Consider the following 14,059-nt stretch of genomic DNA (forward strand, 5'->3'; position numbering starts at 1 on the left):
TTGAGATTCATTGCCGGCCTGTGTGTTGCTCCCTTGGCAGCACACCCATAAGGGTGCGGGGAGAACCATGGAAACTCAGCCAGCTCTCACTTGCCAGGCAGCTGGGAATTGGTTACATTTTTAATGGAGAAGTAAAATCTGAGCAAATGTATACATGGAACCAAAGAAAAATAAGATCTTTTGGGTGATACCAGACGTGGCTGGTTTGGATTTTGCCTATTAGTACATTTAAACCAGGGGTTCTCCGAACACATTTTTTGGTGGCCTCATACTGTGACCCACCAATTCTTGCTGGTGGCCGCACTGACACTTTTCCCTAAAATACGTAACTGTAGGAAAAACAAATAAATATGCACAGACACGTGTCCAAATCCTTGTAATTTATTTATGTAGGGTTTTTACAGACTCACAAATAATATGAAAAATTATATTTGTGTGTTGAATATTGCTTTTCGCAGCACACTCAGTAGCTAGCTGGGAGTTTGTGAAAAGTGATATTAACAAACATACAAGTATCACTTTTCACAGCCTCCCAGGTAGCTAGTCAGTGTGCTGTGAAAAGTGATACTTGCATGTTTCTTTGTTTCGCTTTTCTCAGCAAGCCCCAGGTTTGGAGAGGGAGGCAGCAGGGGTCTGGGGCAAGGGGGGGGATAGAGGTGGAACCAGGGAAGGCAGTGGGGGCTGGGGGCGATAAATGGGGGTTCGGGGAGGCGTCGGGGAGAATGGTGAGCCCTGCTGCCATATGGCTGGATAAAATCATATTGTTGGTGTAATGCAGGAAGTCAGATTAAAAAACTCACATTAGTCCTGTCCATGGAATCACAGCACTGGAAGGACCGTCCTAGTCCCGTCCCCTGCACTCAAGGCAGGACTAAGTACAGTAGAACCTCAAAAATACAAACACCAGAGTTACAGACGGACCCGTCAGCCAGACACCATGTGGCCCCAGAAGTACGCAGTCAGGCAGCAGCGGAGACGAAAAACAAAAAACCCAACAAATACTGAGCTGTGCCGGCATGGCATCGTCCAGTTCGGCACATCGGGGCTGCCTGTCCCCACCCCCACCCACTACTTGCCACGCGGAAGGCCAGCCACGTACAGGTGAAGACGCTGAGGTTCACAGGCACAGCTGTGAGCTCCCGAGAAGGAGTGCTGGGGTCGGCACGAGCCACAGGGGCTGTTTCCCGCCTCTGGCTGGGAGGGGGACAAGCCTGCAACCTTAGTCTCAGTCCAGGAAAGAAGCTCCCTGAGCTGCTGCTGGAACCTGGCCGAGAGCGTCAGCTGCTGGAGCCCGAACTCCTGCCCGCCTGCCGCGCTCTGGAGGAGCGGCTGCGTTTGAAAGGGCCCCGGCCTGCACTGCGCACCCACTGGTGCCAAAGCGCCCCCGGGTGCCTCACGCATCACCCTTGTAGTCAGGGGGCGAGAATCAGAAACTTGCCGGGCAGCCGCTGCAGAGTGTGAGCCCCCGTTCCGAGCACTCCGCCCTGAGGAGCAGCCCATAACGGCTTGGGCAAAGTTACGAACAACCTCCATTCCTGAGGTCTCCGTAATTCTCCTGTATTATCTAGACCAGGGGCTGTCAACAGGCGAACCACGGGCCAAATCCGGGTTGCCAGACGCTTTTGAACGGACCCCACAAACTTTTTATTTACATATTATCGTTATTATTATTTTTTAAAATGATTTTCTCTGCAGTCTGGCCCCCGACTGTACATTGATGAAGAATTTGGACCTTGACAAAAAATAATTGACTACCCCTCATCTAGACCATCCCTGAGCGGTGACTGTCGATCCTGCTAAGAACCTACAATGACAGAGATTCCACAACCTCCCTAGGTAATTTGTTCCAGTGCTTAACTATGCTGGCAGGAAGTTTTTCCTAACGTCCGACCTAAACCTCCCTCGCTGCAATTTCAGCCCATTGCTTCTTGTCCTGTCCTCAGAGATTCACAAGAACAATTTTTCTCCCTCCTCCTTCTAACAACCTTTTATGTACTTGAAAACTGTTCTCATGTCCCCTCTCAGTCTTCTCTTCTCCAGACTAAACAAACCCAGTTCTTTCAACCTTTTCTCGTAGATCATGTTTTCTAGACCAGCGGTTCTCAACAGGGGGTTCGTGGCCCACTGGGGGTCCATGAACCCTTTCAGGGGGGCCGCAGGGCCCCGTGGCTAAAATCCAAAGCCCGAACCCCAGCACCTCCCACAGGGCTGAAGCCGGGAGCAGCAGGGCTGAATTCTGGAGCCCCGAGCCCCGGTGCTCCCCAAGGGACAGAAGCCCTGAGCCCATGGGCAGAGTTGGGGGAACACAGGGGTGTTACACCCCCCCCAAACTACAGTGCAAGAGCAGGGCAGTCCTGGGGTAGCTCCACACCCCCCCTCCACCACCTTCTCTCTCCACCCCCTGGTTAGGTCGGAGGTGGGAAGCCAGAGTCCGGCAGCGTGGGACAGCTGCTGCTCTGACTGGTGCCATGGAGCAGGCAGCCGCAGCATTGCCTCGTCTCCTGCTGCTGCAGGGGGTTGAAGCTGCTCCCCTTTGCTCATGCAGCTGGTAAGAGCTGCCTGGGCGGGGGGATCCAGCTGCTTTGTGGCTGGCAGAGCCCTCAGGGTACAGGGAGCGCAGGGGAGCCCTGAGAGCACACAGCCCCTAGCTACCTCCTCCCTGCACCCTGAGCTACCCTCTGCCCACACACAGCCCCTAGCTACCTCCTCCCTGCACTCTGAGCTACCCCCCTGCACACAGCCCCTAGCTACCTCCCTCCCTGCACCCTGAGCTACCCCCCTGCACACAGCCCCTAGCTATCCCTCTCCCTGCACCTCAAACTTTTTGAGCTCAGCCCCCCCACCTTTGAGTTATAATTTTTGGTTGTAGGCCCCCCCCAAGTCCAGACAGGCGGGTGGCCTGCTGAGGTGAGTCAGGGGTGAATGTAGCATACCCTTCCCAGACCCCGACGTCGGAGCTGGCTTGAGCCTCACTGGCTCCTGCCAACCCAAAACAGAAGTCAAACTATACCTATGCAAACTTGTTTTCCCCCCTTTCCCCGGCCCAGAGCCTCCCCCTCCCACACTGGGCCCTGGAGATTTTAATGGCATGTTGTGGGTGGCCTCAGAAAGAAAAAGGTTGAGAACCCCTGTTCTAGACCTTTAATCATTTTTGTTACTCTCCTCTGGACCTTCTCCAATTTGTCCACATCCTTCCCGAAATGTGGCGCCCCGACTTAGACACAATACTTTAGCTGAGGCCACATCAGCATGGAGTAGAGCAGAAGAATTATGTCTTGTATCTTGCTTACAACACTCCTGCTAAATCCTGCCCAGGATGAGGTTTGCTTTTTTTGCAAGGGTTACACTGTTGACTCATATTTAGCTTGTGGTCCACTATGACCCCCAGATCCCCTTCCGCAGTACTCCTTCCTAGGCTGTCACGTCCTGCTCTGTATGTGTGCAGCTGACTGTTCTGTCCTAAGGGGAGTACTTTGCATTTGTCCTTATTGAATTTCAGCCTGTTAACTTCAGACCATTTCTCCAGTTTGTGCAGATCATTTTGAATTTTAATCCTATCCTCCAGAGCACTTGCAACCCCTCCCATCTTGGTATCATCCGCAAACTTTATCAGTAAAAAGAAAAGGAGGACTTGTGGCACCTTAGAGACGAACCAATTTATTTGAGCATAAGCTTTCGTGAGCTACAGCTCATTTCATCCGATGCATACTGTGGAAAGTACACAAGATCTTTTCATACACACAAAGCATGAGAAAATGGGTGTTTACCACTACAAAAGGTTTTCTCTCCCCCCACCCCACTCTCCTGCTGGTAATAGGTTATCTAAAGTGATCACTCTCCTTACAATGTGTATGATAATCAAGGTGGGCCATTTCCAGCACAAATCCAGGGTTTAACAAGAAAGTCTGAGGCGGGGGGGGGAGGGAGGTAGGAAAAAACAAGGGGAAATAGGTTACCTTTCATAATGACTTAGCCACTCCCAGTCTCTATTCAAGCCTAAGTTAATTGTATCCAATTTGCAAATGAATTCCAGTTCAACAGTCTCTCGCTGGAGTCTGGATTTGAAGTTTTTTTGTTTTAATATCGCAACTTTCATGTCTGTAATCACGTGACCAGAGAGATTGAAGTGTTCTCTGACTGGTTTATGAATGTTATAATTCTTGACATCTGATTTGTGTCCATTTATTCTTTTACGTAGAGGCTGTCCAGTTTGGCCAATGTACATGGCAGAGGGGCATTGCTGGCACATGATGGCATATATCACATTGGTGGATGTGCAGGTGAACGAGCCTCTGATAGTGTGGCTGATGTGATTAGGCCCTGTGATGGTGTCCCCTGAATAGATATGTGGGCACAGTTGGCAACGGGCTTTGTTGCAAGGATAGGTTTCTGGGTTAGTGGTTCTGTTGTGTGGTGTGTGGTTGTTGGTGAGTATTTGCTTCAGGTTGGGGGGCTGTCTGTAGGCAAGGACTGGCCTGTCTCCCAAGATTTGTGAGAGTGTTGGGTCATCCTTTAGGATAGGTTGTAGATCCTGAATAATGTTGGAGGGGTTTTAGTTGGGGGCTGAAGGTGATGGCTAGTGGCGTTCTGTTATTTTCTTTGTTAGGCCTGTCCTGTAGTAGGTGACTTTTTGGTACTCTTCTGGCTCTGTCAATCTGTTTCTTCACTTCCGCAGCTGGGTATTGTAGTTGTAAGAATGCTTGATAGAGATCTTGTAGGTGTTTGTCTCTGTCTGAGGGGTTGGAGCAAATGCGGTTGTATCGCAGAGCTTGGCTGTAGACGATGGATCGTGTGGTGTGGTCAGGGTGAAAGCTGGAGGCATGTAGGTAGGAACAGCGGTCAGTAGGTTTCCGGTATAGGGTGGTGTTTATGTGACCATCGTTTATTAGCACTGTAGTGTCCAGGAAGTGGATCTTAATCGCGTCTCTGCTAAGGCTGCGTCTACACTCCCCCTTGTGTCGGTAGAACGTATGTGGCTCGGGGAGTGAATAAGCCACCCCCCGAGTGACACAAGTTGCACGGACCTAAGCGCCGGTGTGGACAGTGCTATGGTGCTGGGAGAGCTTCTCCTGCCAACATGGCTATGGCTGCTCGTTGAGGGTGGAGAGCTCCCTCCCGTCGGCTTCCAGCCGCTCCAGTAGAGACTGCCGCTGGGGGCCACGTCACTCACAGCTGTGAGGGCCGAGCGGTTAAGGGGTTGGACTCGAAATCCAATCGGGTTTCCCTGCGCAGGTTCAAATCCTGCTCACAGCGAGGCCTGTGTTTTAGCCACACTTGCTCACCAGGGCAATACATCTCCACCGACCCTGAGACGCTCTCCATACACTCCCCACCCCAGGTAAACCCTGTTCTGCTCCATTCATGGGGATGCCTGGGATGGTGCCTCACGCTGTGTCCCTGCGGTCTCAGCTTCCGAGGCCTCTGCCCCTCACCCAGCGCCCCCCGGCTCAGCCCCACCCCTGGGTGCTGCTCCTCTCCAGCGTGTGGAAGGAGCTGAGCATGGGCAGCCCGTATAAAAGGCCATGGGAGGCTGAGCCTCCCCCAAAAGGCCATCCATGCGGGGGGGAAACGCTGGGGATGTGGGACGGGTCTCCCCGCCGGAGGCCCGTGGGCCCGTGGTCAACTTTCGAGCGCTGGAAGCGAAGCTCCAGAGAAGTGGGGGCCCCACCTGCACCCCGCTCCCCTCTGCCTCTTAGCCCGATGCCCTGCTCTTGCTCTGCCTCTTCCCATCCCCCCTCCACCTCTTCCCCCAAAACCTGCACCCCACCCCCCCTTGGCATTTTCCCCCGCGGCCCCATCTTCTCGTGCCTCTTCCTGTCCTGCTCCACCTCCTTCCCCAAGGACCCCCCTGCCCCCCGCTCACCGAAGACAGAGAAAAGGGACGGGTGCCTGGCCCCATGGCCCCCGGTAGCCCCACTTCGGGGAAAGGGGCGGACAGGAGCAAGCAGGGGGTGAGTGGAGTCTTGGGGGAAGAGGCGGAGAGGAGCGAGGGGCAGGTAGGGGGACCTCGGGGGCCAGAGGAGTGAACAGTGGGTGGGCGGGGCCTCGGGGGAAGAGGATGACCGGGGGCGGGGCCTCTGTGGCAGGGCCATGCTCTAGGCCCCGGTGGCCCCCCAACTTCTCGGGGTCATCTGAAACCCAGGATGAAGGTGACACAGGGCCTGGTTCCTCTTTGGCCTCAGATTCCATAACACCTCTCCCTTCCTGGCAGTGTGAAGGGGCTGGACAGGGGCATAAAGCCCTCCAGACACGGCCGGAGACAGGGAAAGGGCCGTCAATGCGGAAGAGAATCAGGCCCAGAGTTAGACAAGGGGTGCAGAGAATATTCTGGATTCTGGTCATTGCACTTCGCCCTTGCTCGAAATGCTTCCTGTATTTTCTCCATTTCACTCCCTGACTCTCGGTCTCTGCCCCTTTCCCCGTTTTGTCCTCAGAATTAGCACATTCAGCCAGTTAATCGCAGCAATCCCGCCATAAGACGGCAGCCTGAAATCTCAGCTCTCCCCCGCCCCTCGCACGAGACCTGCTGCCAGCTGAACTGGAGAAAGAATGGGGAACGTCTCTGGCAGAGGGTGTGAAACAGACACCCGGAAAAGGTGAGTTTTCACAGGGATTTCCTCAAAGTAGGAGAAACTTGGGGTGCCAGTTCGTGCCCAGAAAACCCTTCAGGGATCAAACAAACTAAAGGCCCAGCCCACCCCGATCTGGGCTCCACGTGGGAATGAGCAGGGGGCTGCTGAGACACACACAGACTGCTGGGCAGGCACGGACTGTGGCTGGGGAGGGGGCTGCCAAACCTCCCTCGGGTGACCAGACAGCAAGTGTGAAAAATCGGGACGGGGGTGGGAGGTAATCGGAGCCTATATAAGAAAAAGACCCAAAAATCGGGACTGTCCCTCTAAAATCGGGACACCTGGCCACCCTAGACCTCCCCCACAGACTGCCACTGAGTGAGCGGGGGGCAGTTGCACAGACCTGCAGTGACCACACGGATTGTGAGGTTTGCTCCCCTCCTGTCTCCAGTGGGGCTGAGGTTTCTCCCTGAGCCTGCTGAGCCCTGTGGCCCTTCCCAGCCACGCCCGTGGGAGCAGAAAACACCGAGAGACCAGGCCGGGGAGGTCATATGGTTTATTGGACCCGCTTCTGCTGGGGAGAGAGACCAGAGCCTGAGGACGAGCCCTGTGGAGCTCGAAGGCTTGACTCTCCCCAGCAGAAGTTGGAGAATGAAAGAGATCCCCTCCCTGCCTTGTCTCTCTAATCTCCTGGCACCGACCTTGCAAACAGAGAACTCTGAGGCAGTTCAGTGCTTCCGACCGAGCCCCAGGAGCCCGTATGTAACACGGACGTTGCACTCATTCAAACAGTGCCTAGCGCAGCTGGGGGACGGGCTTCAAGCTGCTGCCAGCCACAGCCCCTTCTGTGCCCCAAACCGGGGGCGACTGCGCCTACCGGCCAGACCCCTCTGTTCCAGAACGGAGGTGCCCTTTGGTCTCTCAGCCCGGCGCTCTCACACAACCACAGCAGCTCCAGTCACCAGGTCCCCTCTTGGCGCAGTGGGAGGGGGCAGCAGGACAGAGCAGGCAGGCCACCGAGGGGGAACTGTACTCCGGGAAGCCGTGACTCTGTCAAGGATTTAGGTGTCATACCGGGCAAGCCACTCAACATCCGCTCCCGATGCGATGCTGTGGGGAACAGGGCCAAAGCCATTGGTGATGACGGGGGGATTTTCTTGCTTTTTCAATGGTTTGCATGCCTCAGTTTCCCTGGGTGCTGTTTGTTTAACGAGGTGGCACTGGTGGGAGAGGTAGTTTGTTGTTACAGAGGACCAGCGGTGATCTCTCCTGTCAGTTGGGCCCTCAGGCAAAGGCCTGGAGAATGGATACCCCAGCGACTGGTGAGCGGGAGGCCCAGCTTGGAAGTCACAGCCAGGTCGGGCCAGTCGTAGGACAATGGGCTGAGGAGAGAAGACCCGGTGACTGCTTCCAGCCAGGGGGAAAGAAAAGAGGGAGGAGAGGAGAGGCTGAGATAGAGGAGACCCACCTGGGACAGAAGACAAAGGACACAGGCTTGTGGGAAGGTGATATCGGACGCTTAGCTGGAAGGAGAGGGCTTCTGGACTGGGGAGAGAAAACAGCCAGAGCCCACACGGGTGCAGGAGAGACCTAGATGGACTGTGCAGAGGGAGATTAGCCTTGAGGCCCTGAGAGTTTCCTGTGCTGTGTTCAGACGCTCAATAAACCCCTCTCTTTTACGCTGTCTGAGAGTCACGGCAGTCTCGAGATCGGGGTTGCTTTCTTCTCTCTGGAAGTAGAGGCCCCAGGGGTCCAGAGTGAGGGGACTCCTTGAGGGGGCCCACGGCAGACAGGCATGCTCAAGGCTCAGAGTAGAGGGGTTGCAGGAGGCGGAAGGGCCTACGGCTTAACCCTCGAGAGAGTGGATCTCCGAAAAGGGCTGTCACACTGAAGGGGGTTCCTCCCAAGGACTGTACGAGGCTGAGAGAGAGCACAAGTCCTGTGAGTCCGTGACGCCATCTATGGATAGATAAAGAGAGGATGGAAAGGGAGGTGATTCAGCAGTGGGGAGACTGACACTGGAATACTGCATCCCGTTCTGGTGTCCACACTTCAAAAATAACGTTAAAAAAAACTGGAGAGGGTGCAGAAAAGAGCCATATTTGAGGGATGGAGAAGACTTATAAGGAGGGATTGAAAAACTCAGTCTGTTTAGTTTTTAAAAAGATGGAGAGGTGAGCTGATGGCAGCCTGCAGTGCCTTCGCTGAGAGAAAACACCAAGTATTTAAAGGGCTCTTTAGTCTTGCAAAGAAAGGCAGAACAAGAACCAATGGCTGGAAGCAGAAATCAGAAAAATTCTCCTTAGAACAAGGCAGAGATTTGTAAGAGGGAGGGCGACTCATCACTGGAACAAACTGGCAAGAGAAGTGATGGATTCTCCATCTCTTGATGTCTTCCAGTGAAGACTAGATGCCTTTCGGGAAAGTGCTTTCATCAAAAAGCAGCTCTTGTGATACACGGGAGGGCTGGGAGATGCAGGGCATCATATTAGATGCTCCAATGGTCCCTTCTGGCCTTAAGTCGACTAATTTATGAAAAACTGGTGGTTTATTGTATAGCCGGCTCCATCCCCCGACTCACCAGTCATTGAGTGCGGAGATCCGGGGGCAACAACTCCAAGCTCCAAGAGGCTGGGCAGGGGCAGGACATCAGCTGGGAGGGGAGGGGTGGGGGGGCAGTGAGATCACAAAGGCCTTTTGCAGGACCTCAGCCCATTGGGCAAAGGTGGTGGGGAGGGGGTGACCTCACAGAGAGACCCCGACATCAGCGGGGCAGGGCCGAGGTGCAGGGCCAGGGCAGTCGCTGAGACCCCCCCGGCTTTGCTGCCGCACGTCTCCTTCTCCCGGTCTCCCCTCGAGGACGGGGAGAGAATTAGGATTCACGTCGTAGCATGAGGAGGAGCCTCTGTGGAGTTTTCTCCTTTCCTACCCCTGGTTGTGCCAGAAAACGAACGTCCCTTGGACAAGGTCGGAGGCTGCGAGAGGTTTGGAACCTGTTGGGTCTGATGCACCTGCTGCAGGCAGAATTCTCGGCACAGAAAACACTGGCTTAAGGGGGCAGAATGTGATTTCCTACCGAGCGCTTTGACGCTTGGAATCACTGGGGACCTTGGGGTTTATCCTTTTTGGTTTCCCTTTTCCTCTTTCCTCCCTCCTTTCTCCTCTTCTCTTGCTTCTTTTTTCCCTCTTTCCCTCTCTCGCCCAAGGAGGAGGGTGGGCAAGGGGGGGTTGCTCTCATCGCGGGAGGTCCTCACAAAGAGGTGGGTCTGGATCTGAGAGCGATCCGCTCTGATGGTGACCTGGCCGTCCTGTGGGACCTCTGGTGAGACCTCTCAGCCGCCCGCCCCTCAGAGTCTCAGGGCTGGTTGGCCGAGAGGGGGGCTATCGACAGCGAGGAGACTCAGGTCCTTTTGGTCTTGTTTCAAATCAGGAAATAAGTCACAATCAATGCAACGTATGGGATTAATCTTGCTGCTTCAGGGGCGGAAGGAGGCAGGGTCTTGGGGGAAGGGGTGGAGCGGGGCGGGGTCTGGGGCGGAGGGGGGGTTGCCCCGGGCCCGCACCCCCCTCGGGACGGCCTTGGCAGCAGTATTGGTCCCACCCCGCGGCAGGGCCGGGCTGGAACCAGGTACGGCCGGGGCAGGGCAGGGCAGGGCAGGGCAGGGGAAAGCTGGGCTGGCGGGAGCCGGGGGAGGTACCTCTCTCCAAGCCAGACCTCGTAACCTGAGATCCAGAGAGGCAGGGGGGGCTCAGGACACACCCCTCCCATCGGCCTTTCCCGTTGGTTAGCGTCGGTGTGGAGATGCCTCGCACACTGGGTTTTGTGGGTCCTACTTTCAGGCACCTCCTTCTTCCTGTAAGCGGGGGAATAGTCCTGCTCTTGTAGGGAACTGTCCTGGCTTCTGCACGACCCCGGTGAAGTGGGCTAGCGAAAGGATCTGAGTCCTCGCTCCCACTCCCTTTACCCAGTGGCCTCCCTGCCCTGGAGGACTCCCCTTCCACTCTCCTGTCTGGCAGAGTCCTCGTAACCCCAACAAGGCTGGGCCCAGGATTCTTGGGGGGCTCGACCCCCAACCCTGCGGTGGTCAGCTAGGACAGGGGCTAGGGTGTCCCCACTCCGGGGTACTCTCTCTGCACTGGGCACTTCTCTGACCCACTGACCATTACATACAATTTAAAGCAAATGCAAGTTATTTAATCAACAATTAATTTAAAAAAGAATAAGGGAAAATGGGGAAGGTGAAAGGAAACACATCACCCCGCTCTGTGGCAGGGAACATCACAAACAGCATCTCTGGAACGTCAGGGCAGTTCACAGTCTGCTCCTTGTGAGTCCCAGGCCCCTTCTCCGGCCCTGGCCGTGCTGCGGGGATGCTGCGGGTCGGACACTCACTCTGGTGGTGGCCACACGCTCTCAGGCGCGAAGTGGCAGGACCCTTCTTCCCAGTGTGGCCCCCGCCCTGTCGGGGTTACGATCCAATCCTGGCCTGCAGAGCCCCTTGGCTGAGGCGTCTCCCTGTGCGGGGCCCGCTGCCCAGGGCCCCCCTCGCCCTCCCCAGCTGCTCACCGCACCCAGCTCCGGACTGCTCCAGCCCCAGCCCCGCCACTCGGTCTCTGCACGGCTGCTGCTGAGCTAGCCCCTGGTGCCTAACCTGTTTGGAACAGCCCACTAGGCCCCCATCTGTGTTGTCAGGTGCCCGATCCCAGACCTACATTATTTTAAACAGATGCTTTTGAAAAACGTACCAAAAGTCTAACGGGCTCTAAAAATCAGCTGAATACATTCCGGGCCTACAAGCACTAAAATACTTTCATCAAAACAGTGTCTTGTGCTTTGAACGGTATCACGACATGGCAGGGGCTGACAGTCAGTGCTAAATGTGTGAAGACCCATTTTTAATGCTTCTTGATAAAGCCAGTCAGCAAATGTCGTCTAGGAGTAAGTGCTGTAATTATGGGGAAGAAAAATCTGCATTTTTCACACGTAACAGAAGTGGAATAACTGCATTCAAAAATAAAATGATGAAAAACTTGAAAGGCCACAAGCCCTCTCAGTCCTACTACTTGTTCAGCCAATCGCTCAGACAAACAGGGGCTTGTTGACATTTGCAGGAGCTAATGCTGCCCACCTCTCGTTGACAGTGTCACCTAAAAGGGAGACCAGGCATTCACAGGGCACTGTTGTAGCTGGCATCGCAGGATATTGACAGGCCAGATGTGCTGAAGAATCATACGTCCCTTCGCGTTTCAGCCACCGTTCCAGAGGTCATGCGTCCATGCTGATGACAGATTGAGATGTCACCAGCGGAAGGTTCATTTTCTTGTTCGATGGTTTGGATCTTGTCGTTTCCACATTGGCGTGTTGCTCTTTTCAGACTTCAGAAAGCATGCGCCACACCTCATCCCGCTCAAATTTTGGAGTCCAATTTCAGACTCTTAACTCTTGGGTCAAGTCCTGTGGCTATCTTTAGAAATCTCACATTGGTCCTTCTTTGCCTTTTGTCAGATCTGCAGTGAAAGTGTTCTTAAAACGAACACCACGTGTTGGGTCATCATCCGAGATGGCTAGGAGATGAAATCTGTGGCAGAGTGCAGGTAAAACAGAGCAGGAGACAGACAATTCTCCCCCAAGGAGCTGAGTCACCGATTTAATTCACACATTACTTTTTTTTAACGAGTATCATCAGCATGGAAGCATGTCCTCTGGACTGGTGGCAAAAGCATGCAGGGGCATACGAATGTTTAGCATGCCTGGCACATAACTACCATGCAATGCTGGCTACAAAAGTGCCATGCGAACGCCTCTTCTCAACGTCCGGTGGCCTTGTAGGCGCGAAACATTTACACTGTTTTCCTTTTGGGTGCAGTTCTGGAACAAAACAAAAAATCTACATTTGTAAGTTGCACTTTCACGCCCAAGAGCTTGCACTGCTGCACTTTTATGAGGGGAACTGAAAAATGCTCTTTCTTTTATTACTTTGACAGTGTAAATATTTGTAAACCATCATCCTAGAACGTGAGCCCTGTATTCTGTGTTGTCATGGACATCAGTATATTTGAAAAAAGGAGAAAAACACCCCAAAATCTTTAATACATTTCAGTTGGTATTCAATGTTTAACAGGGTGATCAATCATACCTAAAAAAATCACAATTAAAAAATTAATCATGATTAATTGCAGTTTTAATTTTTTTAATTGCGATTAATTTTTTTGAGTTAATTGCATGAGTTAATTGCGGTTCTCCCTGCCCCAGCCCAGAGCCTGCACCCCCACCCTCTTCCCACACACCCTCTCCTGCACCCAAACTCCCTCCTACACCCCCACCCCTTCCCCCAGCCCAGAGCCTACAACCAAACTCCGTTCCAGAGCCTGCAGCCCCTCCCTCCGCAGCCCCTCCCATCCCCAAACTCCCTCCCAGAGCCTGCACCCCTCCACCCATCCTGCACCCCCACCCTGTGCCCCAGCCCGGAGCCTGCACCCAGCACCCAAACTCCATCCCAGAGCCTGCATCCCAGACTCCATCCTAGAGTGGTGAATAGGACAGATTACTAACTCATCACGGTGGGTTTCAGCCCCCTAGGATCACCTGTCAGGATTTTTCCTTCCTTTAAAGAGGGCAGAACCCAAACCCCATTCAGAAGATGCGGGGAATCTTACAGTAAAGTCTTCCCACATAGTCCCCTCTGTAATCCCATCTGTCAGAGCTTGCCTTAGCACACGAAAATAAGGCCACACAGTGGTAACCGCACAAACAAGACTTTATTTACGATGGGGGAAAGGACTAGGATAGGCTAGAGAAGGGGTGGAGTAACAAAACTTTAACTCTGGAAATGCTCCACTCTCACAAACAATTACACCCGCGAGGAAATGTTGATGTGCTTTCTACCTTCTCTTGCAGGGAGAGCGATGGACAGCTTCTGCTCTCTTGACATTGGACGTCAGGGACAGACTTCGATGATGGACACAGGACCGGGTGAGTAGACCTAACTAAAAACCCTCCCTATCCCTCTTTGCGTCGTCTCTGCCTGGATGTTAGACCCTATCTACGCGGATTCAATCCGTGCGTGGGAGTGTGCTTCCCAACCCAAATGAATATAGCCAATGGCAAAAGGTCACCAGATTCTTTTGCCAAGTCCAAGATGGCCACCTTATAGATAACATAAAACGTACATGCCTTTCTTCCCCTCTTTTACGAAAATTTGGCAGGGGCAAACACCATTTTACACACCCAGAGAATGCATTTGACCAATCAGGGGACGTTGCGGGGCAGGGTGACCCATCCAGAAGGGGGTTGTATCTCCCCTCTGAGAACTCCTCCCTCTGTCCTCTACAACTGAAGTGGACGTCAGCTCTGTAGGACCACCCCGAGAGGGGATTTGACCAAATAGGGGAAGTGCCATCGTGGAGTGAGCTGCCCGCAACAGGATCCTGTGGTCCCTAAAAAGTCCTCACACCGCCCTTTACCAATTGGCGAGGGTTTCTCTCCC

The 14,059-nt window shown here is 53.9% G+C and overlaps 1 non-coding gene across 1 annotated transcript; it reads left to right on the forward strand.

Annotated features, from left to right (window-relative positions):
• Window positions 1–5,171: 5,171 nt before the first annotated feature.
• On the forward strand, window positions 5,172–5,253 carry TRNAS-CGA (transfer RNA serine (anticodon CGA)). Its single transcript has one exon. It is a non-coding gene; the product is annotated as a tRNA-Ser (tRNA).
• Window positions 5,254–14,059: the final 8,806 nt, after the last annotated feature.

Source organism: Caretta caretta, chromosome 11 (genome assembly GCF_965140235.1).
Source record: "Caretta caretta isolate rCarCar2 chromosome 11, rCarCar1.hap1, whole genome shotgun sequence".
In the NCBI taxonomy this organism is placed as follows: Eukaryota; Metazoa; Chordata; order Testudines; family Cheloniidae; genus Caretta; species Caretta caretta.